This window comes from Symphalangus syndactylus, chromosome 14 (genome assembly GCF_028878055.3).
Source record: "Symphalangus syndactylus isolate Jambi chromosome 14, NHGRI_mSymSyn1-v2.1_pri, whole genome shotgun sequence".
Lineage (NCBI taxonomy): Eukaryota > Metazoa > Chordata > Mammalia > Primates > Hylobatidae > Symphalangus > Symphalangus syndactylus.
The window spans coordinates 102,520,332-102,547,294 of record NC_072436.2 but is presented as its reverse complement, the minus strand read 5'-3'; the positions used below and the strand labels follow the sequence as shown (position 1 = coordinate 102,547,294).

Genomic DNA, 26,963 nt, shown 5'->3' with positions numbered 1-26,963 from the left:
CTGAGGTCAGATGTTCGAGACCAGCCTAGCCAACATGGTGAAACCTCATCTCTACTAAAAATACAAAAATTAGCTGGGCATGGTGGCAGGTGCCTGTAGTCTCAGCTACTCAGAAGGCTGAGGCAGGAGAATCACTTGAACTTGGGAGGCAGAGGTTGCAGTGAGCTGAGATCATGCCACTGCATTCCAGCCTGGGTGACAGAGCAAGACTCTATCTAAAAAAAAAATAAAAAATAAAAAATTCTAAACAGTTGATTGAATAATCTCAACTACTTGGGGATAAAATGTGATTTTCCTCCTAATATAATTGCCCACAACTAATCCAGACTGAGCCATCCTTTTTTTTTTTTCTCAAATAGAGGGTTCCTTAATCACATCTTTGCCACCTTCCATAGCTTTCTAGCCACCTTTGATTATCTCTGATTTAAGACTCAGTCCTTTATATCCTGAAGCTTCAAGTCTCACCACCTCCCTGTCCACACGTGCAGACTGGGTCTGTCTGTGACTCTAGCTTAGGCTTGATCTCTTTACCCATCATCTCCTCCCCTCTCTAGAGCCAGCCCTCCAGTATGTGTTGGTGCAGGAAGAGAGATAGGCAAATGGCAAGTGTCTCCTCTCTTAGCATAGCAAGGTTGCATGGATCCATCCTGCACGCCCTCAGGAGCCGAGAACTCAAGGCAGCAGTTCTGGGCACTCTCTGCCAGGCAGTATATCCCTTCCCCACTATCTCCCTCCCATCCTCTACTCCACAGCCCGAGGGCAGATTGACAAGCCCGATGGCCAAGCAAACAACCATCTGGGAGCACAACTCCCCTTCTTACAAACACCTCTGGTTTTCCTTATGATTCTCTTAGGTCCCCACCCCATTCCTTGGCTTCAAGAAAAAGAGTGAATAACCCCTCTCCCCAAGACCAGTCCAGCTCACCCTCTCCTTTGTCAACCCTCAGAGCTTGAATTGGGAATCATGGAACCAGTTCGGACTCCCCCTATAAGGCAAGGGGAGCTTGGCAGACTCCAGCTTCTGGGGGCTTACTGGTGGCTCTCAGAATGGAGAGACCTTTGGTTCTCACCTTTAGACCCTCTATTAAACTAGTGGTGTCAGAGGAGGGAGAGATCACTTTCAACTTTCAGTGATAGGGAATCAGAGAAAACATTTTTTGAGAGGGAACATTTGAACTGGGCCTCAAAGGCTAGGTCAGATTTGGCAAAGTGAAGATGAACGGTCAGGTGAGAGGGAGGGAAGCCAGAGGCGAAGGCTCAGACACAAGGAGTTTCATGGCACGCAGGCATACCAGTTAGCTACGACAGATGTGCGTGCAGGAGAGTGGAGAAAAGGAGTGAGAGCATGCCCTGTGTTTCATGTTGCCTTTGGCTTGGTCTGATCTCAGTCTGTCCTGTGATGCTTTGAGGAGGGTGTAGGACCTGTATTTGCATTTGCACAGGCCAGTGAAGCTGAGAGTACTGAAGTTCACTGATGCTGGCCAGGAGCTGTTTGGAATGACTGCCAATCTTGAAAGCAGAGTCCATGTATCTCAAGACATAAAATTAGCAAAATTCTTCTGCAGCCAATCCCATTTTCTTGCAGTCTTCATGCAGAAGCACCAGCTTCTCTGGGCATTTGAATCACTCCACACAGCTCCTTCTATCCTGAATGACACTGCCCAAAATACACTGAAGGCCCGTCCAGCACCCTGGAAATTCCATGGCTACACAACATGAGGAAGCCGAGTCAGGGGAACAGGGGGCTTCAGGTTAGCTGTGGCCACTCATGTGCTGTGTGATTTTGGACAGGTCAGTTTCTGAACCTCAAATTCATCAGAAATGCAGGGGTGATACTAGCTGCCCTAGCATAGGATTAAATGAGGGAGGTAATGTGCACGAATACGTTGAAAAGTGTCAGCTGGGCTCATGCCTGTAATCCCAGCACTTTAGGAGGCTGAGGCCAGTGGATCGCTTGAGACCAGGAATTTGAGACCAGCCTGGCCAACATGGTGAAACCCCATCTCTACTAAAAGTACAAAAATTAACCAGGCATGGTGGTGCGTGCCCAGTCCCAGCTACTTGGGAGGGTGAGGCAGGAGGATTGTTTGAGCCCAGGAGGCGGAGGTTGTAGTGAGCCAAGATCACACCACTGCACTCCTGCACTCCTGGGTGACAGAGTGAGACTGTGTCTCAACAACAACAACAAAGTAGTGATGTTGATGTGTATCTTACATGATGAATGCAGAGTTTCCACTCCTCTCAAGACCCCAGAGTATAGTGCATAGGGAAGCAGAAAGCATTTGTGTTCCCGGGGGGAGGCTGGCTGTGCAGGGAGGACATGATCAAAAATACTGCCAGCTTAAAATAAGCATCAGTGTCACCAAAACGCTGCTTCCAAACCAACCCCTGATATTCTAGGTCCACCATTCCTCTGTCCCACCTCCCAGCTTTACCTCTTTTTTTTTTTTTTTTTTTTTAGACGAAGTCTCACTCTGTCACCTAGGCTGGAGTGCAGTGACGTGATCTCAGCTCACTGCAACCTCCGCCTCCCAGGTTCAAGCAATTCTCCTGCCTCAGCCTCCCAAGTAGCTGGGATTACAGGTGCCTGCCACCATGCCCAGCTAGTTTTTGTATTTTTAGTAGAGACAGAGTTTCACCAGGTTGACCAGGCTGGTCTTGAACTGCTGGTCTCAACTGATCCACCCACCTAGGCTTCCCAAAGTGCTGGGATTACAGGCATGAGCCACTGTGCCCAGCCTTTCCTCTGATTTCTATGGCACCTATCACCATGGTATGCAGGTACTCACATCAAATCTGTTTTTAAGTTCAAAACAGAGCCATATGTGGGAAGACGCATTTCTCTTCTGAAGCCTTATCTCTGAAGCTGAGCTTGGAGTGAAGTGACAGGCGGAACCGACTCCTTGGAGGATGGAATCTTGAGGTTTTATGTGGGAGCAGAAGAGAAGCAAGCACCAAATATCTATCAAATGCCCACAGAGGGAAACACTGTAGTAGCTGCCTAGAGATTCAGTCCTGCTCAAGTTTCCCTGCTCAGATCTCAGGCGCAATTTTGAGAAATGTTCTTCTTCCTCAGTGGATGACCTAATCAATGACCTCACCCTTTGTGGGGAGGCGTGCCCGTACGCACAAAACACAGTACTCACAAAGTCCACTAGAGGCCGATCCAGGCCTTGGCCAGGGAAGCATCCATGGACTTGGGCGTTCGTTGCAGAATCTTCAGACAGGTCTGGATGAGCGGTGAGGCCCTGCCTTGGAGGGGCTGCCCTCCCTCTGTGGCATGAAAACCCTGCTGCCTGTGACAGGAGGCGACTGCACCTCACCCGCGGCCTGTATGCTGCAGGACCCAGCGAAGAGCTTCCTTAGCTTGCAGCTGTGCAGACACTAGGAAAGGGAGCACGTGCCAGGGAGATTTGCCTTCTTGGTCCGGTAGCAAATGCAGTCCCGCCGGCCCACCTGGTACAGGTGGGACGTTCCGCAGGCCTTCCAGATCTTCTTAGCAGGTTTATGGGCGAGAGAAAGCGGTTCCCAGCCTCCTGCCCTGATGCGGCTGCACCTTCTGGACCACCGTGAACACTCTGCCCCCTGCCAGGCCCCCAAAATACTCTTCTGTCTCTACAGTTGTGCCACCTATCCCCAGCACCAGGGAGCAGCTCGGCAGGACCAGGCTCTGGGGGCCAGCACACGCGTTCTTCACAAGCCTAAGAGGGCTGTCGTGAGGGAAAAAAAAAATGGCATTATATGACGTCATTCCAGCTTTAATACCCTTTCTGGAAAGAAGTGAGGATATAAAGAAATAGATTATGTACACACTTACATGAAGGGTAAGTACTTGGAAATGTTAAAGAGTTCGTTTTAAAAGTCCTTAGGCAGCACCCCCTTCTCAGGTTAATTCCCACTTGATCAAAGGTGGAGCTCCGGGCTCCGAGGAGGCGCGGTCAGGGTGGGAGGCCTGGGCTGCGCGGACCACGAGCGAGCCTCCTCGGTCTCCCTCCTTAGCGGAGAAGATCCTCCAGGCTAAGGTCCAAGGCCCATCTCCCTTGGGGTTGTGGCTGCCCACCTCCTCCCCGCCACCCTGGGCTTCGGCTTTGTCCTCAACTCCCCGGGAGTGGTCGCAGTCCTGCTAGCCAGGGCTGCGTTCCTACCGCGAAGGCCCGGGCGCGCGCTGCTCTGGATCGGCTCCGGGGCTCCGGCCACAAGGTGGCGCCACACGGCTACCTGCGCGCCGCTCTGAGGCGGTCGGATCGCCGCGGTGCAAAGGACCCAAGACCGGGGGTAACCGGTCATCCGAGCCGACCCACCGCCCGCACTGCCGAGGCTCAGGCGCTCAGTTCGGTGCCGAGAGGCACGACCCAGGGCCAACCTGGACAGGTAGCTTCAGCAAAATTGCCGGACAGTTAAAAAAAAAAAAGTTTCCTCCCCCACCCCCCACTCCCAAATCAATTCAAAAATAGAAATTAAACTGTGGGCTGGGCACGGTGGCTCATACTGAAACCCCGTCTCTACAAAAAATACAAAAATTAGCCGGCCTTGGTGGCGTTCACCTGTAATCCCAGCTACTCAGGAGGCTGAGGCAGGACAATCGCTTGAACCTGGGAGCAGAGGTTGCAGTGAGCCGAGATCACACCACTCCACTCCAGCCTGGGCAAAAGAGAAAGACTCCGTCTCAAAAAAAAAAAAAGTTAAACTGTGGTGGGGAAAGTTGTTGGCGACAATACAGACCCGCATGGATACAGGCAGCGGGGAGCATGAGTTCTGGAGCCCAAATTGCTGAGTTCAAATCCTGCTTAATGACCTTGGGTGCGTTATTTAACCTCGTATAACCCCATTGCCTTATCTGCACATGCAAATAATTTACTTAGAAATCATGTCATGAATTGACAGGAATTAAATAAGTTGATACATCATATATATTTATAGGTGTGTGTTTTACATATTTAATATAAGTGCATATAAATGTATGCATATAATATGCATGTATAATATATAAAATTATGTACATATATAACATATATGCCTAGTACATAGTAAGCACCAGTGTTAGCTATATTTTATGCATTTATATATTTATTCGTTATGCAAGTTCTGTGAATTATTAATTTTTAAAAACATATTTTCACTCAAAAGAAAGATACTATTGGGGTTTAACCTTTTTTTAAAAAAAAATTTATTTTTGAGATGGAGTATCGCTCTTTCCCCCGGGCTGGAGGACAGTGGCATGATCTCGGCTCACTGCAACCTCTGTCTCCCGGGTTCAAGCGATTCTCCTGCTTCAGCCTCCCAAGTGGCCGGGATTACAGGTGCCTGCCACCATGCTCAGCTAATTTTTTGTATTTTTAGTAGAGACAGAGTTTCACTATGTTGGCCAGGCTGGTCTTGAACTCCAGACCTCAGATGATCCACCTGCCTCAGCCTCCCAAAGTGCTGGGATTACAGGCGTTAGCCACCGCTCCCGACCTGTTAACTTTTTATGGAAATTTTGAAACATGTACAAAGGTTGAGAAAACAGTATAATGAACCCACATGGGCACATCACCCAGTTTCAATAATTAACACATTGTCAATTCCGTTTTATCTTTACCCTAGGACCCCTCTTCCACTCAGCTAGGCTATGTTAAAGCAAATCTGAGATTACCTATAATTTCATTTGGAAATACTTGACAATTATGAAGTATTTTTTAAAGCTCAATGTTTGATACTTCCTTCATGTACAATATTATATTCTTCAGTCCATAGATTTCCCATGACACTGGAAATCTTTTCCAAACCAGCATTTGACACAGAAGTTGGAACTGAATATTGAATCAGTTATGAAAAATTTGGAGCAGTGATTTATTTGCCTGAAAAGCATTTCCCCTTCTCAGGAGATACGTTCTCCCTGAGGAAGGGAACATTACGCTCAGCCACTGGTTCTCTTCTAGTGAGAATCTACGGGGTGTTCTTTTATCTGCAGTGACACACCCCAGGTTGAATGATCACTCCAGGGAAGGAGATTCTTGTAATTAGTCAGATTCCTGCACTCAGAGAAGGATCTATCCATTTTAAGAAGGAAACCACTTCTCCAGACACTTGAAGGCTCTAGGATATATGGCCAACACTGCAGGTAAACCACTGTCTGCTCAAAGTGTCTTTACACCAGTGACAAGTCCCATGCATACTAAAAAGTTAAGCACATTTATTTCCTCAAGGAATGTTGTTAACGTGTTAAATTATTTACTTAAGATAGTAATACACACACATCCCTGCCTAATAATACATTAAGAGCCCTTTCAGACAGGAGAAAGACAGAAACCAGGGAAATAGTTGTTCTTATTCAACTGTATGGTTTTGGGGGGTTTTTTGAAACAGAGTTGCACTCTATCGCCCAGGCTGGAGTGCAGTGGCACGATCTCGGCTCACTGCAACCTCCACCCCCCGGGTTCAAGCGATACTCCTGCCTCAGCCTCCTGAGTAGCTGGGACTACAGACAGATGTGCGCTACCATGCCCAGCTAATTTTTGTATTTTTAGTAGAAGCGGGGTTTCACCATGTTGGCCAGGATGGTCTCGATCTCTTGCCCTCATGATCCACCCGCCTCGAACTCCCAAAGTGCTGGGATTACAGATGTGAGCCACCGCACCTGGCCTTCCATGTTTTTACTGTTGCCTTCCCCCTTCTTGATGTTGCTAGTGTTAGGGTTTCCACATTTGATGTACCCCATCTCCGTACCTCCCCACGGTCCTGCGTAAGCCCCAAGTCTAAAAAAGCCCCGTCTTTCCCTTCACTGAATTTCTGCCTCTGCTACACAATTAGCACTATCGTACGTGGACATGCCCCCTAGAGGCTGAGCTTGCGTGAAGGGACCCAGGCATTTCTGGAGAGATGGGACCAGCCTAGAGGAGCCAACGTGCATACGGAGCCCGAGCAGCTCCAATTTTGTAACCACCCATTAAAGTGTGACAGGTGATGGGGAGGAAAGGCATTGCCCCTTCCTGAAGAACTAGGACAGTGAGGGGACTTTGGGAGTCTAGGGAACATGGTGCCATTTTGTACTCTGGCAGAGCCCCAAGCACAAACAGCACCCCCTTCAGGGGGGTTACGTGCCTGGGTGTCATGGGAGGCCACTCCCTCCGAGGGCTTCTCCAGCAGAAGGTGAGCCAAAGAGGAAAAACAGGGTGAGGGAAAAGGCCTTGAAATCACTGGATGAGTTTTACAGGGGACCTGAGCATACTGCAGAGGAGACATAGGTTATAACCATAATGTGATCCAGCATACAACCACAGACTGGGGAGTCTGAGAAAACAAAGGTTATGCTTTTTTTATTTTACAAAATCACCCTTAAAAATTATAATACACAAGCCAGATATGGTGGCTTATGCCTGTAATCCCAACTACTCGGGAGGCTGAGGCAGGAGGATTGCTTGAGCCGAGGAGCTCAAGGCTGCTGTGAGCCAAAATCGCACCACTGCACTCCAGCCTGGGAAAAAAAAAAAAAAATTATAATACACACTCATAACAATTTAAATAAACTTAATTATAGAAAGCTATTATATTATGTATAATAAATATATATGAAAAATATATCTCATATATGACACATATTTTGTAATATATTACATATAATATATCTATAATGTACATATTTTTTCTCCTCCCCTGCCCAATTATACTCTCTTGAAGTAACCAGTATTAGCATGCTGGTGTATATATCATTCCATATTTTTTCTACGCTTACACAAGCACAGAATCACCTGTTGAGGTCTCATTTATGCTTTTAACAAAAACATGGTCATATTCTTCATTATCATTTACCGCTTGCTTATGTTTACTTAATATGTCTTCTACACATTCCCAAGTCAACACATATAAATGGGGTTCATTCTACTTGATGATTGCATAGTATTCCATAGAATAGATGTACTAGAATGTATTCAATGAACCCATCACTCATCATGGGTTTTGGTTACAGCTCATCAGCTTTGTTAATTGTTTCATCTGGGCTAGTCCTGTTTTAGTTGTAATCTCCTAAATAACAAAGGCCATATCGTAAACACAAACTTACTTCTCAGAACTTCGTTGTTGCCTACATATGTCACACATTTAACATGACGTGAATATCCCTTTAATTTTGGAAATGCACATAATTTCTTCTCATTGGTTAAAAGGAAGACAGTTCTTAGGATGATAGGCTTATATTTGGCACGTTTACTGAGCAGGAGGAGATAATTTTTAAAATTTCCTAATCCCATATGGTCTGATTTTTCTCCATATGTCAACCTCCTTCCCAACAGGTGTGTCATACTTTCCCACGGCACTGCTCTTGTATCTCTACAGAAATCATTTAAACTCTACCTCCGTACCATAAAATGATTTAAGTTTCAGAGTGAGACTGCCTAACCCAACACACTAATTTCAAAGATGAAAAAAGCTAAGCATTCATAACTTAGCTACCTAGCAGAGGAGCCAAGGCTGGGACCTATCCAGGGCTGTCTCCACTACAGGACACAGCCACACCAGGGCTGGGGAGTGGCTGGGGCACAGCACATAGGCGACAGTATTTTTATTTGTATAAATTATAAAGTAGGTCTTTAATTTATAAAGTAGGTGGTTAATTTATAAAGTTGGTCATTAATTTTTCTCAGAGACTGAACAGGTAGCTGATGGGTGCCACTTGCTAACCACCTGTTTGAAGAAGGAACTCTTGCTGCTGGACCTCAGGTCTACAGCTTGTTTTTCCCCAGAGGCTGCTCTTGCTCCAGCTTGCAGTTTTCTCTGCATCCAGCAGCCAATAGAGTTGTGAATGCCCCTCTTTACTTGCATTCCCACACCATCCCTGGCATGACAGTGTGCCCTGGCTTGGAGTTGAGGCTGCTGACTATCTAGTTATATAAGGTAAAATCCTTCAGGCATAGCCAGAGGAAGCCCGTCAGGGGTGGACACAGATTTGTGGGGCCTAAACTTACAAAGTTTTTGAGATCATCTTTAATGGAAAACAATATAAAAATGTCTTATTTTTGCCATTTATAAAAGAAACATATGCACACATTGCTAGGTCCTCTGCCTGGTGTCTTAGAAAGGTCTAGTCCCTGACAAGTGAAGGATGCTGAAGCTTAATTTCCTATATCTTCAGGGCACAACTTCCCCCGGGCCTTATATGGAGTCAGTAGGCACACACCTGGGGCAAACTTTGATCCTTCACATACAGATGGACAGAGCTGCTCAGACTCCTCCATGAGGTTATGCACACAGTAGCCCAAAGTCCAAGAGTTCCAGGACAGTCCCTGTTTTCAAATATTTAATTATGTGTCAAACGATGCATCTTGACTTTTCAAAAACTATAAGTGATAAGGTTACAGAATAGAAGTACCAAAGAAAAACAAGCAAGCAAAACAAAACAAAACAAAACCAACACCCCAAAATGCATACCAATCAGGATGGAATTACCAATTGTTCCCTGTGGATTTTTCCATTCCCATCTCAGAATGGAAAGAGCAAGCCCAGGATGGACAGCAATGGCACCCAGCAGCTGCAGAGTGCAAAAGTTCCCACCTGCTAAGAAAACAGCAGGAATCTTTAGAAGGAAATTCTCTTCCCTTATTGGGTAGCAGTAATTATGCTGCCAAGAAAAATCTTGCCTTCATAGACTTATGTTGCATGAGAAATAAAGTTTAGCTGGAATGGACAAGTTGAGTTCAAAAAACTACCGAAGAATCTCCTTCTAGTCCTTGTCCTCAGCTTTCCATTCCATAGTAACTAGACCCGAGACTTCAGAGCACGGTATTGAAGCCGCTATGCTGCATAAGTATCCCACACCCAAAGACTCAGGCAACTATTCCACAGATTTCTTTCTTTTTTTTTGAGACAGAGTCTCACTCTGTCACCCAAGCTGGAGTGCAGTGGTGCAATCTCGACTCACTGCAACCTCCGCCTCATGGGTTCAAGCAATTCTCCTGTCTCAGCCTCCCAAGTAGCTGAGATTACAGACGCCCACCAAAACGCCCGGCTAATTTTTGTATTTTTAGTAGAGACGGGGTTTCACCATGTTGGTCAGGCTGGTCTCGAACTCCTGACCTCAAGTTATCTGCCCACCTCTGCCTCTCAAAGTGCTGGTATTACATGGGTAAGCCACCATGCCCAGCCAATTCCACAGACTTCTAAGGGGCTATCAGGGAACAAATGTGTAGTAAAAACTGTTCACCAAGCATTTATGAATCATCCAGGAAGATCAGGATAGGTTTTTGTTTTGCTTTACAGGAGACATCCTGTATCTGAGAGGCAGAAGACACCTATCTGGCACATCCAGGGTTAGCACAATGTATTCACTGCCCGTTCAAGAATAGTAACAATGATCATAATAACAGTCATAACTATTGTTTGTTGAGACTATGTGCTTTAAATGCATTATCTCACTTAATCCTCATACCAACTTTGTCAATATTCATATTTCACCTACAAGAAAATAGACTTAGTGATGTGAAAAGACAATGTCATACAGCACACGGTGCTGAAGTTGATACTCAAACCCAACTCTATCAAACTGCAAAGGCCATTCATTTAACCACCGTGAAAGAAAATAAAATCTCAGGACCCCAGTTCATGACGCCAAAAGGAAAAAATTAAGCTGAAAGCAGAGTCATGCCAGAAATTGCCTTTCTGTTTGTTCCTAAGCAGACAGCTACAGATAAAAGGCCGGATGTCTTCACAGTCAGCTACTCTATGTTCACCTTATCAGTGATCAGTGCTGATTTACTGAGTGGGAGACGACTACATAATTTTCTATACTCCTACTTGCTCCTTTTCTCTTGCAACATGTGGATTCAGTCATGTGACCACATCCTCCCTCTTTCTCTTCCAGCCTGCTTTTCCCCTTTAAATACTGAAGGCTTCAAAATGATCTCTGGAGAAAAGCCCCGACCACAGGCTCTTTGTGATATCTGTGTTCTTTTCTTCCGGCCATGTCCTTAACCTTGGCAAAATAAACTGCTAAGTTGATTGAGATCTGTCTCTGATACTTTTTAATTTATACCACCATACTTTCCAGTCTTTTTTTTTTTTTTTTTTTTTGAGACAGAGTTTCACTCTTGTTGCCCAGGCTGGAGTGCCATGGCGCAATCTCAGCTCACCGTAATCTCTGCCTCCCAGGTTCAAGCAATTCTCCTGCCTCAGCCTCCCAAGTAGCTGGGATTACAGGCATCCGCCACCATGCCCGGCTAATTTTATTTTATTTTTTTAGTAGAGATGGGGTTTCTGCATGTTGGTCAGGCTGGTCTCAAATTCCTGACCTCAGGTGATCCGCCCGCCTCGGCCTCCCAAAGTGCTGGGATTACAGGCGTGAGCCACTGCACACGGCCTCCAGTCTTCTTTAATAGGCAACAGATGGATTTCTAAGCAGTTACCTCAAGAAAAAAAAAAAAAAGGAAAATTCCGTGAAACAAATCCACAAAGATTAGCCTACAGAAACTGCTGTTGGCCAGGCTCCATTCCCTCACCAGTCCTAGCAGCAGAATCACCTGAGTGCTTACAAAAATGGCAGATTCTTGGGCCCACCCCAGATCTATCGAATCAGAATCTCTGAGGATAGAGCCTGGGAATCCTCATTTAACATGACCCACCATACCTCAACGCCCAAGCAATTCCCCTTCACATTGAAGTTTGAGAAGAGCTGCTTGAAGGATGAGCATTCCTCCCAGCTTGCCTGGAAGACAAGTTTATACTTGTTATCCTGGCATATCAATAGCGCCTCACTTTACCCCCATAAGTGTTCCAGTTTAGACAACCAACTTGCATGTATATATTTCTATATTTTTTGTACCAAAGTGAAACCATACTGTACGTGCTATTTTATAACCTGAAATTTTTATGCAATGATTTCTACTTTTCCATATAAACTTTTATCTTTTCTCATACCAATCTATATTCAGATTTTCTCAGTCATCTTTAAAACATTCTCCACATCTGGTTTAATCAGTCTATGCATTGCGTTATAATAGTTTCTCTTCTAAACTAGTAAGTTTCTCTTTCTATCTCTTTCTCTCCACCCCACATCCCCACCTCTCTCTATCTCTCTCTGTGACACTGACTTGTTAATAGACTAGGCCAGATGTATTATAGGCTGGGCCATGTTTTGGATTTTTCTGGACACTTCTTTATGGTGTTAGTTTGGTCCCTTGTTTTCTGTATTTCTTATCAACTGAAAATTAGATTAAAATTTTTATTCTTATCAAGTTTGAGCCAAGTTTGGCTATACATCACAGGTAATGTTGTTTATTTCATCTTATATCACATCAGGAACATGTACTATCTTGTTGACCCACAATTAGTGACACTGAGATCAACCACTGAATGAGAGTGACTTTTTGATCAAATGACAGGACACAGTTACATTCTTTTCCTTGCAACTGGGTAAAAATCTGTATGGTATCACTTTGGCTCTATATAAATATTCAGTTTTTCACCTAACACTTTCAACAATTTGATACTTGTTGCCTGAGTTCAGGGTGTTGCAAAATGTCAGTTCACTAGTTCTATCAATCTTCTACATGATTAGCAGACATTCTTCAATAGAACAGAGATTTTTCTTCATTATCTGGGACAATTCAGTTACCATGAAAAGCAGTTCCTATTGGAAAGGCAAGTTAAATGTTTCTTTCCTTTTTTTTTTTTTTGTTCAGACAGTCTCACTCTGTCTCCAAGGCTAGAGTGCAGTGGTGCACTCTCAGCTCACTGCAACCACAGCCTCTCAAGTAGCTGGGATTACAGGCATGTGCCACCATGCCCGGCTAATTTTTGTATGTTTAGTAGTGATGGGGTTTTGCCATTTTGGCCATGCTGGTCTTGAACTCCTGACCTCAAGTGATCCAACCACCTTGGCCTTCCAAAGTGCTGAGATTACAGACATGAGCCACCGCACCCAGCCTGAATGTTTATTTCTTACGCTTTGATTGTTATTTTCAAATTAAGGAACTAATTTAATAGCCACTTGGGCCCAATTTCTGTGGTCTATTTGCAATATCTCCATCAAGAGAGCGAGCACCTTCCAGAAAAGTCTAGTGGTTACAGGAGAACTAAACAATGCCAAAAAGTTTGGCCACACTGTGCACAGATACAACTGGCAACCAGAAATACTCCACTGGAAATGGTAGCCCTGATGAGAAGTCATGGCCTAAGCTAACTAGTTTTTCACATCTGATCCTCTAGTCACATCATATACTGCATTTTTTTTTTTTTTTTGCTCAGGAAATTCTCGAAGAGCGCTTCATTTATGATAGAACACACTCTGTTGCCTCTCAGAAAAGAGCTTTCATTAAGCAGAAACAGAGCTGCTCTAGTGAATGGGCTCTCAACAAACAGGAGTACTGTACCAAGGAATAGGACAGTGATTCTTTGTGTTCTGAGTTTGACACATGGTGTAGGACTTTTCTGGCTGGGCACTATGGCTCACACCTGTAATCCTAGCACTTTGAGAGGCCAAGGTGGGCAGATCACTTCAGGTCAGGAGTTCGAGACTAGCCTGGCCAATATGGTGAAACCCCATCTCTACTAAAAATGCAAAAATCAGCCAAAAGTTAGCCAGGTATGGTGGCAGGCGCCTGTAAGCCCAGCTACTCGGGAGGCTGAGGCATAAGAATCCCTTGAGCCCAGGAGGCAGAGATTGCAGTGAGCTGAGATCATGCTACTGCACTCCAGCTTGGGCAACAGAGCAAGACTGTGTCTCAAAAACATAAAAGAGTATTCCCAAAGGACATACACCACATACTGTGGCATATTTTATTTTCCAAAGATGGTAGCTATAATCTCTCTTATCCCACATGCTCTTCTTACAACATAATTTTGACACTTCTCCCCCTTGGGAGTGCCCTTAAATCTGGAAAGGTTTATGGCATGGATGAAGTGACACTAGGTAAGGATATGCCACAATTTATTTATTCACTTTTTTTAGATGGGGTCTTGCTCTGTCACCTAGGTTGGAGTGCAAGGCATGATCATGGCTCACTGCAGCCTCAAACTTCTAGGCTCAAGCAGTCCTCCCACCTCAGCCTCCCAAGTAGCTGGGACTATAGGTGCATGCCACCATGCCTGGCTAATTTTTTTTAATTTTTGTAGAGACCATGTCTCATTCTGTTGACCAGGCTGGTCTCACATTCCTGGCCTCAACCAATCATCCCCCCTTGGCCTCCCACCTCCCAAAGTGCTGAGCATGATCCACTGCACCTAACCTATTTATTTCCTTTTTGATGACACTTAGGTGTTTCCAGTTTGGGGCTATTACAGATGAAGTTGCTATGAATATTTATGTACGACTCATTGTAGAGAGCCATACTTTCTTTAGGAGTGAATGGCTGGGTCATATGGTAGGTATATGGTTTAACTTTTGGAAACTGCCAAATTGTTTTTGCAAAGTGGTGGTACCATTTTACATTCCTGTGGAAAGTATATGAGAGTTTCATTTCCTCCACATCTTCACCATCACTTAGTATGCTCAGTCTTCTTTTTTTGTTTTTTGGTTTTTGTTTTTTTGGGATGGAGTCTCATTCTGTTGCCCAGGCTGGAGTGCAGTGGTACGATCTCGGCTCACTGCAACCTCTGCCTCCTGGGGTCAAGCAATTCTCTTGCTTCCTGAATAGCTGGGACTACAGGCACGCGCCACCATGCCCAGCTAATCTTTGTAATTTTAGTAGAGATGGGGTTTTGCCACGTTGGCCAGGCTGGTCTCCAACTCCTGACCTCAAAGGATCCACCTGCCTCAGCCTCCCAAAGTGCTGGGATTACTGGCATGAGTCACCGTGCCTGGCCTCAGTCGTCTTAATTTGGCCATTCTAATAGAGTGGTATCTCATTGTGGTTTTCATTTCTATTTCCCTAATGACTAATGAATAATGATGTTAAGCATCTTTGCATGTGCTTATTGATCTTTTATGTATCTTCTTCAGTAAAATGTAGATTCTAATCTTTTTGCCAAGTTTTAATAGGGTCATTTTCTTATTGAGTTTTGAGAATTCTCTGTATTTTCTAGATACAAGTCCTATATCAGAAATACATGTTGCAAATATTTTCTCTTAATCTGTAGCTTGACTTTTCCTTCTCTATTAGAGCAGAAGTTTTACATTTTGATGAGTTTATGAGTTTGGGTTTTGGATTTTTTTAATAGAAAAATGTTTTTGGTGTCGTAAGAAATCATTACACAAAAAAGGTCACAAAAAGTTCTCATCTATAAGATTCATAATTTTAGCTCTTGCATTTAGGTCTTTCACCCATCTTGAGTTAATTTTTGCATATGGAACAGAATATGGCTAGAAGGGGTCTTTTTGCATATGTATTTCCAGTTGCTCCAAGAACATTTGTTGAGAAGACGGTCCTTTTTCCACTGCATTATCTTTTCATATTTGTAACAAATCAGTATGCATGATCAATATATGTGTGGCTTTATATCTATATTCTGTCCCATTGATCTGTTTTATTTTACACACCTACCACAGTCTTGATTACTATAGCTGTATAAGTTTTGAGGTGGAACCCTCATGAATAGGATTAGTGCCCTAATAAAAGAGGTCCCAGGGAGATCCCTGCTCCTTCTGCCATGTGAGGTTACAATAAGACAGCCATCTATGAGGAAGCAGGCCCTCACTAGACCCTGAATCAGCTGATGCCTTGATCCTGGCCTCTCTAGCCTCAGACGGAGAAATAAATTTCTGTAGTTTATAAGCTACCCGTTTGTGGTATTTTGTTATAGCAGTCCATCCAAACTAAGACTTACTCCAACTCTGGTTTGTTTTCAAAGTTGTTTTGGCTATTCTAGGTCCTTTGCATTTCATATGAATTTTTGCAATCAGCTTATAAATTTCTACCTTAAAAAAAAAAAAAAAGACCTGCTGGGATCTTGACAGAGATCGTATTAAATCAATTCAGGTCAATTCAGGGATAATTGACATTTCAACTATATTGAGTCTTTTGACTCATGATCAAGATATATCTCTCAATTTATTTAGGTCTTCTTTAATTTCTCTAAGCAATGTTTTATAGTTTTTCAGTGTACAGGTCCTGCTTATCTTTAAATTTTTTTTATTTCTAATTATTTTTGTTGTTGTTTTGAGATGGAGCCTCACTCTGTCACCAAGGCTGGAGGGCACTGGCACCACCTCAGCTCACTGCAGCCTCCACCTTCCAGGTTCAAGCGATTCTCCTGCCTCAGCCTCCCGCGTAGCTGTGATTACAGATGGCCACCACCACACCAGGCTAATTTTTGCATTTTTAGTAGAGACAGGTTTTCTCCATGTTGGCCAGGCTGGTCTCAAACTCCTGGCCTCAAGTGATCCACCCACCTCAGCCTCCCAAAGTGCTGGGATTACAGGTGTGAGTCACCATGCCCAACCTATTTCTAATTATTTGTTGCTTATATTCATTGACGTTTTAATTCTTTTAATTTTTATCGTTTATAGTTCTTTATGGTTTTGTCCTTTTTTATTGTTTAAAAGCATCCCATATTTATTTCACTCATGTAAAACCATCTCATCGAAGAAGGTAAACCGTTTTTGCTTTTTTTTTCTGCTCCCTGCATAGTCTGTTTTCTCTAGGTTTCTGTCTTTCATGTTAAAGGATTAATTTTTAGCAGTCCATTCATAATTAAAAGGGACACACTAAAAAGCCAATTAGCAGCTCTGCATGCAAGGGCAAGGAGGGTTCAGTAGTAGCTATCACTGTAACTGCCCATTTAACAAGAAACACTTAAAATGTCAGAATCTGCAGTATTTTTGCCTTTGGCTGGACAGCTTCTCCAGAGAAAAATCCTCCAATCTGCTTAATGAGCTATAAGCTGATTGCCAGAATTCTGGGAGCCTAGTTGGAAGGAGGGAGCAAGAAGAATGAGGGTGGGCAGTCTCAGTCTTCCATATGTAGATTTGCACTTCATTTTCATTTTCAGAACGGTGCCTCAGCGCTCATTCTCTCTGCCTTTGTTTCTGAATTTGATGCTTCTCTACTTGAATTTCTCAAGAAAATAAGCTTCCTTTCTTGTTCAGAGGTAAGGCAGAGGTAGCCATCTGGCAGGACCGGATATGGAAAGGAATCTGTGGTTTTAACTCTTCCTTATGTTCTTTCAACAAGACTCTGTTGTGAGCCCCTCTCACCTCCAGCTAGTTAACGCAACTGAAATGTTCCGATTCCTGAACCTTTCAGAGTAAACTTTGTAAACTGGCAAGCCTACTGGCATTTTCTCTGCAGGCTACTTTCCATTTTTCATCGGCTTCACATTTTTCAGTTTGTTGACATCACTAATTTGCTGGTTTCTTCTATCTTAGGTGGATTTAAAGCATGCTTATTTTTTGCACAAGTGTGCAATCCACAACATTTATCTAGAAGTCGAAATAGTTTTGAATTACCAAGTAATAACCCAAAGTAGCAGTCCTGACCCTTCGTGCCATCCAGTGTGGCTGCAGAGTTCTTACGTCTAAGGAAGGGAGGGAGGCTGAAAGGTGGGGCCTGGTTCACTCAAATTATTAATTTTAAAACACTGTCGTTTGTAAAGATACATAAGAAAGTGTAGATGACTATTTTCTTTTTTAAGAGACAGTGTCTTGCTTCGTCACCCAGGCTGGAATGCAGTGGCATGAACACTGTAACCTCAACCGCCTGAGATCAAGTGATCCTTCCACCTTAGCCTCCCAAGTAGCTGGGACTATAGGCACGCACCATCATGCTGAAGTGAGAAGTGCTTGAAGCCAGGAGTTCAAGACCAGTCTGGACAACATAGGGAGATCTGATGTTGTTTTTAAAAATTTTTTTGTAGAGATAGGCTCTCCCTGTGTTGTCCAGACTGGTCTTGAATTCCTGGCCTCAAGCGATTCTCATGTCAGCATCCCAAAGTGCTGGGATTACAGGCGTTAGCCACCTCGCTCAGCCAATTTCTATAATCCTCCTATAATGGCAAACCAATATAAAAGTAAAAATTAAAAATTGCAACATCAGACAGAATTGCCCTTATATAAAAAGAATGAAAGAATAATTACAAATCAATAAAAAGATGAGCACCCAATAGAAAAATCAAGATGGCTAAAATATGTGAAAATAACATTTTTCACCTATGAAGTTAACAAAATTTAATAGGCCATCTCTTGAATTGAGGGGTGCAATTTGGCAATTCTGTCAAAATGTGAAATGTGATTACTCTTTTCGACTGAGAAATTCCAGTTCAGGAAGTATCATGAGCACATAAATGGGTGCTTGAAAAGCTGTATGATGGGTAAGCATAGGCAGAGAGTAACAATAAAAAAAAGAAAAATATAGAAAAATAAAACTAAGAAAAGCTGTATGGCAAAAACCTAACAGCAAGGGATTGATGAAATAAGTTACCATTCCATCTCACAGTGGGATACTCTGCAGCAAAGAAAAAATGATAGTGGGGAGGTGATTTTCCTTTTGTTTAAACCTTTTTGACTGAATCTTTTCTAATAAGCATGTCTTTTATAATCAGAAAAATCAAGATTGCCATTTTGTTTTATTCACTTAGAAGCAATTTTGAATAGTAGTTGAGAGTATGACCTCGGGAACAAAATTGCCTGGGTTCAAGTCTGAGCACCACCCCCTTGTTAAACCTTCAGCAAACTGCTTGATGTCTTTGCTCCTGTTTGCCTGTCATTAAAAGGAATATAACAACAACCTCATGAGGTTGTGTTAAGAATTAAATAAACGAACATACAAGGTATTAATACTTGGAACCTACCTGGCTCACAAAAGGCAGTTGATATGTATTAGCTATTATTATTTCATTTTGGAAACAGAGATTATTTAATGATTTGTGTTTAGGCTGTCAAAATGTCTCTGATGTCAAACAGCTGTTTTAAAATGCCAGCGGTCAATGGGAAAAAACAAGAACCAAGTGACAGGTTTAAATATTGGAAAGGAAGAAACACCATGTAATTATTTGCGGATGATGCAATTGCCTACCTAAGAAAATCCAGGAGAATCAACTGAAAAATTATCAGGATAAGTAAGAAAATTCAGTAGAATAGAAGAATAAAAGAGACATATTCTGAATTCAATAGCCTTATGGTATACTAGCAATTACTAGTTAGAAAATAAAATGGAAAAAAAAAGATTCAATTCACAATAACAAAAAAATACAAAACATCTAGGAGAAAGTTTCACAAGAAATGTATAAATGCACCCAAAGAAAATCAAGGTGTTGGCTCCTTTCCGGAGGCTCTTGGGGGGAAGACATTTCCTTGTTCATTCAGCTTGTTGGCAGAATTCAGTTCCTGACAGTGACAGGACTGAATTTACCTGCTGGCTGTCAGCTGAGGACTGTTTCCAGTTTCTAGAAGCTGCCCACATTCCTTGGTGTGCAGCCCCCTTTTTCTACCTTCAAAGCCAGCAACAGCAGGCAGTTCTCCTCATGCTTTGAATCTCTCCTTCCATCTCCTCTTCTCTTAAAGAAGACAGGAAAGTTTCTCAGAAGTGTTCACATGATTAGATTGGGCCACCTAGATAACCCAGGAAACTTTCCCCATCTAAAGGTCGGTAACCCTTACTCACTTCTGCAGAGTCCCTTCTGTCATGAAGGTAACATATTTACAGGGGCTGAGGATTAGGATGTGGATATCTTTGGTGGGACATTATTTTGGGGGGCTGTTATTATAAGAGTTAAGAGTGTCTGCTTTGGAACCAAACCTCAGGGTTTAGAATCCTGGTTTCAAAATCTAATGGCTCAGCAAGATTGAACAGCTTACTTTACATTTCCCCATCTTTGTAATAATGGCCTCAGCCTCATCCGTCATAAGAATTACTTAACATGTATAACAGGATGCCTAACATACAAGTGCTCAATAAATGTCAGCTCTAATTACTAATAGTCAAATTAAATGAGGAACATTTTCTGATCTCAATTAGGTTTCACCTTGTTTCCAACCCAGGGCTGCAGCCTGCCGAAAGAGTTTTTAATCTTGATTCTGTGGTCTTCAGTATTGTAACTTCCTTCTAGATTCGTGTTATCTTCCCTTTGATAGCATGCTTGCTCCTTCATCTCAGTCACAAAGTCAGGCAGGGTCACCCTGTGGCTTTGGCACAAATGGAGGCAGTTCTCATCTGTGAGCACAACTTTAGAGACCCTGACTACATGGGCAAGGTGCTGAGAGGAAGGGGAAAGGAAATACAGAGTTCCCTGACATTACAGAGTTCAGAGACGAATGCAGGTTTTAACAAAAAAAAAAAAGAAAAAAAAATGGGGTCACTGCAGTGGTACCCAAGGCCTACTCTATGCCACTCAATTTGGGTTTAATTAACAAATAAGATAAATAAGAGAGATATTATCACTATTCTATAGATTAACAAAAAACTGAGGCTCACACCACCATTAGGACTTGTTCAGGCTCGTATGGCTAATAAAGGGCAGCATAGGACGCAAATCCAGGATTTTTGACTTTCCTAAGTCCTATGCTTCCTCCCTTCGGCACCTTCTTTCGAAGGATATGGAAACCAAAATGGAAAACAGTTTCCTATGCTTATCTAAAACTGAAGTAGGGTCTGCCACTGGCACACAGTTCTGTTTGTTTGCCACATCTGAGAATCTCAAAAACCCCAGAAAGTGGAAAACTAAATGATGGAAAAAATCCTGGGGCTTTGATGAAAGAAGAGCTACTTAATTAGAAGACACTAAAAATGATAGAAAAAAAAAGAAAATTGAGACTCATCAACCTACAAATGTTAGAGAAAAGAAACCTATCAAATCCAGACTGACAGAATTAAGATGGACAGGGACTGTTTATGATAATCTAGTTGGCACTTTTCAAACACCTGTTAAAAGTACTTATTCACAGACCAGAAAACAAACTTATCAAACTCTGTATCTCCACAAAGAGTGCTGGCCAGAAATATTCAGGCAGGTAGTCATGCCAGTGAGTTCCTGGGAAAAAATACTAAGTTGAATCATTAGAAATTAAATTGTGTTTTCCCATATGAACAGCAATATGATGAGGGGTCCTGGCCAAGGGGGTAGCATGTCAAATAAACCATACATATGGCCAACGTAATATTAAAACTCAATGTTGTCTCTGGAAAATTCCATATTCATTAAAAATAAAAGGGTCTTTATGTACCCTATCTTGGTTTTATAAGGAATGTCCATCTACCATAAGCTGTGTATACAAATATAATTTATATATATACAATACCAAAAGTTCTATAATAAACTTCCCTTAAACCTCAAGGTTAAAATTAAAAAAAAAAAAAACTTTTTTAATAGAGATGGGGTCTCACTACATTGCCCAGGCTGGTTTCAAACTTCTGGGCTCAAGCAATCCTCCCACTTCAGCCTCCCAAAGTGCTAGGATTACAGGAATATAATCCTAAAATATTAACTTTGCCTGCCTTTAGAATTTAGGAGGGTTTTTACTGATGCTATATGAATGAGGCAAGTCTTTTGTGTGTGTGTTATGAGCGCCAGGGTCTTGCTCTACTGTCTAGGCTGGAGTGAAGTGGTGCCATCACAGCTCACTGCAGCCTCAACCTCCTGAGCTCCAGCAATTCTCCTACCTCAGCCTCCCAAGCAGCTGGGATTACAGGCACACACCACCATACCCAGCTAATTTTTTTTTGTAGAGATGGGGACTCACTGTGTTACCCAGGATGGTCTCAAACTTCTGGGCTCAAGTGATCCTCCCATCTCAGCCTTCCAAAGTATAGGCAAGGTGTGAGCCACTGTGGCCGTCCAGCAAATCTATAAGAAAAAACAAAAGCCAGGTGCAGTAGCACTGTGTCTGTGGTTATAGCTACTCCGGAGGCTGAGGCAGAAGCATCGCTTGAGCCCAGGAGTTCAAGGATGTGGCACGCTATGACTGTACCTATGAATAACCAGTGCACTCCAGCCTGGGCAACATAGGGAGATCCCATCTCTTAGAAAAAGCTGTCCAGGCAGGTTGGGGTAATTTGAATTGCCAACTTGCTGTTATTTTCTAGTACCTGAGCTAGACTTTTTAATCTATAAAGTCCATTTGTATTGCAGAAAAACCACGGATTCACAATGGCAATGATTGGATTGTGGCAGGTGATATTTCCTATTGTGGTAGCATAGGGACTCTCTGGAATACCCTTATCTCTTCTAGAGATTTGTATTGAATGTCACCAAAAGTACTTTTCTACATAGTATTTCATTATGAGATCAGTTGGTCCTCAGGTATTGTTGCTATTCCCGTTTTAAATGAAAGGAATCTAATGTTTAAAAGTCACCTTAAATGACTTGCTCCCAGTCACACAGCTCATTAGTGGCAGAGCTGGGATAAGCAGCCAGGTCTCACAAAGTCCTAACCCAGTGCTCTACTACACAATACTATCTCAAAATTATTGGGAATTATTTTAGGCTCATCCAAAATGACCAGAATGTAATGAGTTATTTCTGTCCCTTCTTAACTCCACCACATTATCTTGGGCCACATATAAACTGTGCCTTAAACAAAAAATACTACTCTTTCCCGCAGGATAACCAGCAGCTGTCTGCCAGCACTAAGATTATTTCTTCCAAGAATCTTTGGGAGCTGGCGAGATGTATACATGGTCAAAGCAGGATTTCTAGCTGATAATAGTATGACCATAATCCAGACAGTAGACTACAATCCAAGTCTTCCCAGCAACGTCTTTCCTATTTAACCTGTTTTTTTTTTTTTTTTTTGAGATGGGGTCTTGCTCTGTTGCCCAGGCTGGAGAGCAGTGGTACGATCTTGGCTCACTGCAGCCTCGACCTCCTGGTCTCACGCAATCCTCCCACCTCAGCTTCCCGAGTAGCTGGGACTATGAGCATGCACCACCACACCTAGCTAACTTTTGTAGAGACAGGGTCTCGCTATGTTGCCCAGACTGGTCTTGAACTCTTGGCTTTAAGTGATACTCCCACTTCGGCCTCCAAAAGTGCTGGGATTACAAGCATTGCAGCTGACCAATTTATTTTTAAAATACCTATGATCACTCCCTCTCACCACTAGATGGCCAATGGCATAGTGAGACTTTCTTCTGACTATAAATGCTCTGTTCAGATTTTTCTCAAAGCCACATGACTGCAGGGAGAGTGATTATTGCGTCTCTTCTTCCCAAGTCTTTAGGATCTGGTATACCCCAGATTTCTTCAAGCTCAGAAAGGCCAGTCTTACAAGAACACAGCTTTCAAGATATCCAAATCCAATACCTAGGTGTGCAAACACTGATTTCACTCCCTGCATCATAGCAACCCATTCTATCTATATCCTGCCCCCATCCACCTTACCCATAACTTGACTAAGAGGAGGTAGTTGGTGTCAATTGGGAATCCCATGGGATGGAACCACTGCTGCTTAACAACCATTTCCTCAGCTATCTTCCCATAGGCTGGGATAGAAAGTTCCCAGTCCGACCTCTCTCTCTGACCTACGACCAGCTTTAAGGATCCTCACATGAGCATTTTTCGTGATGCAGGGAATTGGCAGGCAGCCTGATCCTTTCCTTTATTCACTAAGATTGTTGCTACAATGCAAAGTTACTAGGTAACAAAAATAATATTAAATTAACTTGATCAATTTAAGAACCCTATATGGATAATTCAGGCAAGAATAAAACCTTTACTCAATAGCAGTTTTACCTATTGTATCCAAAGAACCTCGGCAGCCCCTTACCACACGTGTTAACTGCTGAGCCAGAAAAGAATCAGGAAAAGTATGGAACAGAACTGCATTCTTAACAAACCATGCCATGTAGCCTAACTTCTACATTATATAGATAAGGAACTAGACCCAGGAACTGAGTTGCCCAAGACCAAATAGTGACAGAAATTACTAAAATCCAAGCCTCACCCCTCAGTCTCTGCCCTTTCCCCTGTACCCTGTCACATATTCTTCGTTGGAAGAGCATCATGACCCATCACACGGCCCTGAGCTCCATCCCATGTGTCACACCTGGTGGCAAGTAGGTTGAGGATGGGACTCCATCTATTCCCTGTGCACTTTCAGTGTCTTGCTCTACAGTTTATAAACCACGTGGCCTTCATTCACACATAATGGCAATAATTTGCCAAAGCAGTCTTACCTTCCTCAGAAGCATAAATAAACTAACAAAAATAACAGGTTTTACTGATCCTGAGTCAAGTGTTTAAGAGGCAAAACTTCAGGGAGCAAAGGGTTATTACACAGCAGGAGGAGGTACAACAGGTGTGGAACTATTTTAGTCTTTTTGGTCAAGTGGTGGAAATTTTGGCTCAAATACTAGTGCCTTGCTGAGAAATACTGTGGGATAAGTGATCATACTAGGTCTTTGTAGGACAAGCTTGAATTTGTATTGGCAACAGTCGTATAAATATTACTTACCCTTGTAACAGTCTAGCAAGAAAACCTTTACCATGACTCAGGTGGCTGATACTAGCATCAGTCCTCTCAATTTTCTGTTAGGCAGAAAAATCTGAGGCTTTATTATGTATCATACAGGTGCATAAAACAACACGCATTAGCTATCTCATTTTAGCTTTTTTTTTCCACAAGATTCCTAAAACCCTCTAAAGGATTTATAAATACATTGCACACATAATTTTTGTTTTTATGGATTTTTGTCTATATAAATCAGTCTTACCGAATTCCTCTTCAAGACTTTGAAGCAGCTATGTATATACGTTAGCATGTGTGCCAAAGTCTAAATGAAACTAGGTAAACTGGATAAAATAGTCTCTTAATTTTTCAAGAAAATGTGAGTACATTCATGAATAGATCCTCCTGCAGGCTGAGACTCAGTGAGAGTAGCTCAAAATTAGTTAGGATAAAGTCTGTAAACTAAGCAACCAGAGCATTACTCAGGCTTAGGAACACAAGAGAAATTCTATTTTCTATTCATAGAATCATCCCCTCCCCACCCTCAAATCCTCTTTCCTAACTGTTCACTGTGCACAAGACCTCAGTGGGCTCTCTTCCCTGGCTCTCTTGTCCCATAGTCCAAGGTGACCAGAAGTAGCCAGCCACGCTAGCAATACAATCATAAACCAGACTCAGGATCCCATCTCCTGCTGGTGTGGGAGTGAACTAACTCACAGATTCTCCCTACACACCTTCCCCAATGTATCTAACCGGCTACATTTAAGCCTTGCAGACCCATATTAGCCCTTATTTAAACTAAAGGATTGCTGGGCTAGACCTACTTTGTTACTGTAGTAAAATACTGTAGCAAAATAAAATTACTATTTTAACCTTTTTAAAGTATACAATTCAGTGGCATTTAGTGCATTCACAAGGTGTACAACCATCACCACTATCTAGTTCAGAACATTTTAATCACCTAAAATATATCTTGTAGCCAATAGCAATCACACCTCCATTACCCCCAGCTGGCAACCAGAATTTTGCTTTCTAATTAATAATTTACCAAAGCAGTTAACATTGCTTAGGCTACTACAGCTAATACTTCTACTCACTGAGAAGAGCCAATTATTTCAATGACTCAAAAGGGCTTTTGTGTAAGATTCTGAGTATTAACATCTGGATTCAAGTCATTATATCCCCGTTTATTTCGTTAAACTTGGGCAGATCACAAAAATCGGGGTCTCTCATCCCCAATTTGTGAAACGGAATGCTTATACAGCCTTCGCACCTCCACCACAAGTGCTGATCATTCCTTGACCTTATTTTTTCATCTTATAGTGGAATTCATAAAAGCTAAAAGATTTAGATTATATTACTCAAAGACTGAAGACTCCCTCATCAATTTTCAGTTCCTCTTAAGGATTTAGGAAATAGTCTGCCTCATATTTAGAAAGAAGGCTTAGCCATTTTTCCGTTGCTTCCCTTCTAAGCTGAAATTAACCTACTGACTTTTTAAAGCTAACCATCTGCCTGAACTTGTATTGTCTGGCATACTAAGTGCACTTGATAGAAGCTGGAATAAATGGCTGAAATATCCAAGAAGCCAAATCGTTGCAAGTGACATTTCTGATATGGTTTTTGTAGAAACTGAAGGTTTTTTGGTTTAAAATTGTCATTATTTCTTTGGATTTCTAAGTTGCAACAAAAATAATCTTATCTACTTTACATTCATGCTTTGTGACATCAAAAATCAGATATTTAAATGGAAATCAATGGATAATAAAATGTTTTGAATATATACACACATAGTCCAAGTAAGTCAGATTCTGCAGATTATCTGGGATATCAGTATTTTTTAAAAGTTCCCCACATGATCCTTTTTGCTAGTCATGAAATCATCTCCCCAAAATATGACATTCCTCTCCTAACTGTTGAGAAGCACTGCTAAATATCACCGTGCAGCACAGGCATTATCTATCTACCTTGTTTTTCTTCCCCTACTCTCCTAAGAAAAGAGTGTTTCACATAAAGTCACATCCAAAAATCACCTTAATAACCTAAACTTCACAATCGTAAGTTGTAATCAAGTTTCACACTCCCAAGCTATACCACTGGTATTGTTATTTAATAAGCTACACTAAAATTATGGTAACAATCAAAGTATTTCAGGCCATTTACTGATTTTCCAGGCTCTCAATAAACTATGATTACTTCCCAGAAAAAAAAAAATAGCATTGCTTCTTAATTTCTTTTGGTATTACTGGGGAGAAAAAAAAGGAAAAAATAAATGATGACCAGATTATAATTATCAACTCAACTCAAAGCAAACATTTCAGGGTTGCTCTGCTGCTTAGGCTGATTACTGTGTCACCCCACAAGGGAGCTGTGAAAGTTTCCAAATCAGAGACTGCCACTAATGCAATGCTTTGACTTTATTAGCAGTTCTATATCACTTACAAGGGTTTAATGTATACAGTAGAGATGATTTCTAAGTTACAAATAAATAAGCTTTCTGCTCTTAAAAATTAAACGACCCTAGAGTCGATTTTAAATGTTCTCACCACAAAAAATAAGTATGTGAGGTAGTGGATATGTTAATTAACTTGATTTAGCCATTCCATAATGTATACATTATACCCCATATATGTAATTTTTGCCCATTAAATTTTAGAAACTCTTAAAAGAGCCATTA

General features: G+C 42.3%; 2 long non-coding RNA genes across 3 annotated transcripts in view; both read right to left on the bottom strand.

The window, feature by feature from the left end:
- The window catches only part of LOC134732509 (uncharacterized), a 128,277-nt gene extending 123,845 nt beyond the window's left edge, over window positions 1-4,432 (bottom strand). For both annotated transcript variants that reach the window (XR_010115767.1, XR_010115768.1), the window contains exon 1: window positions 2,790-4,432. This is a non-coding gene — a long non-coding RNA (uncharacterized lncRNA). The remainder of the gene's footprint in view (window positions 1-2,789) is intronic.
- Window positions 4,433-7,270: 2,838 nt separating this feature from the next.
- LOC134732511 (uncharacterized) lies at window positions 7,271-10,478 on the bottom strand. Its single transcript, XR_010115769.1, has 2 exons — window positions 9,155-10,478; window positions 7,271-7,456 (listed from the first exon to the last, which is right to left on the bottom strand). It is a non-coding gene; the product is annotated as an uncharacterized lncRNA (long non-coding RNA).
- Between the last annotated feature and the right edge of the window lie 16,485 nt (window positions 10,479-26,963).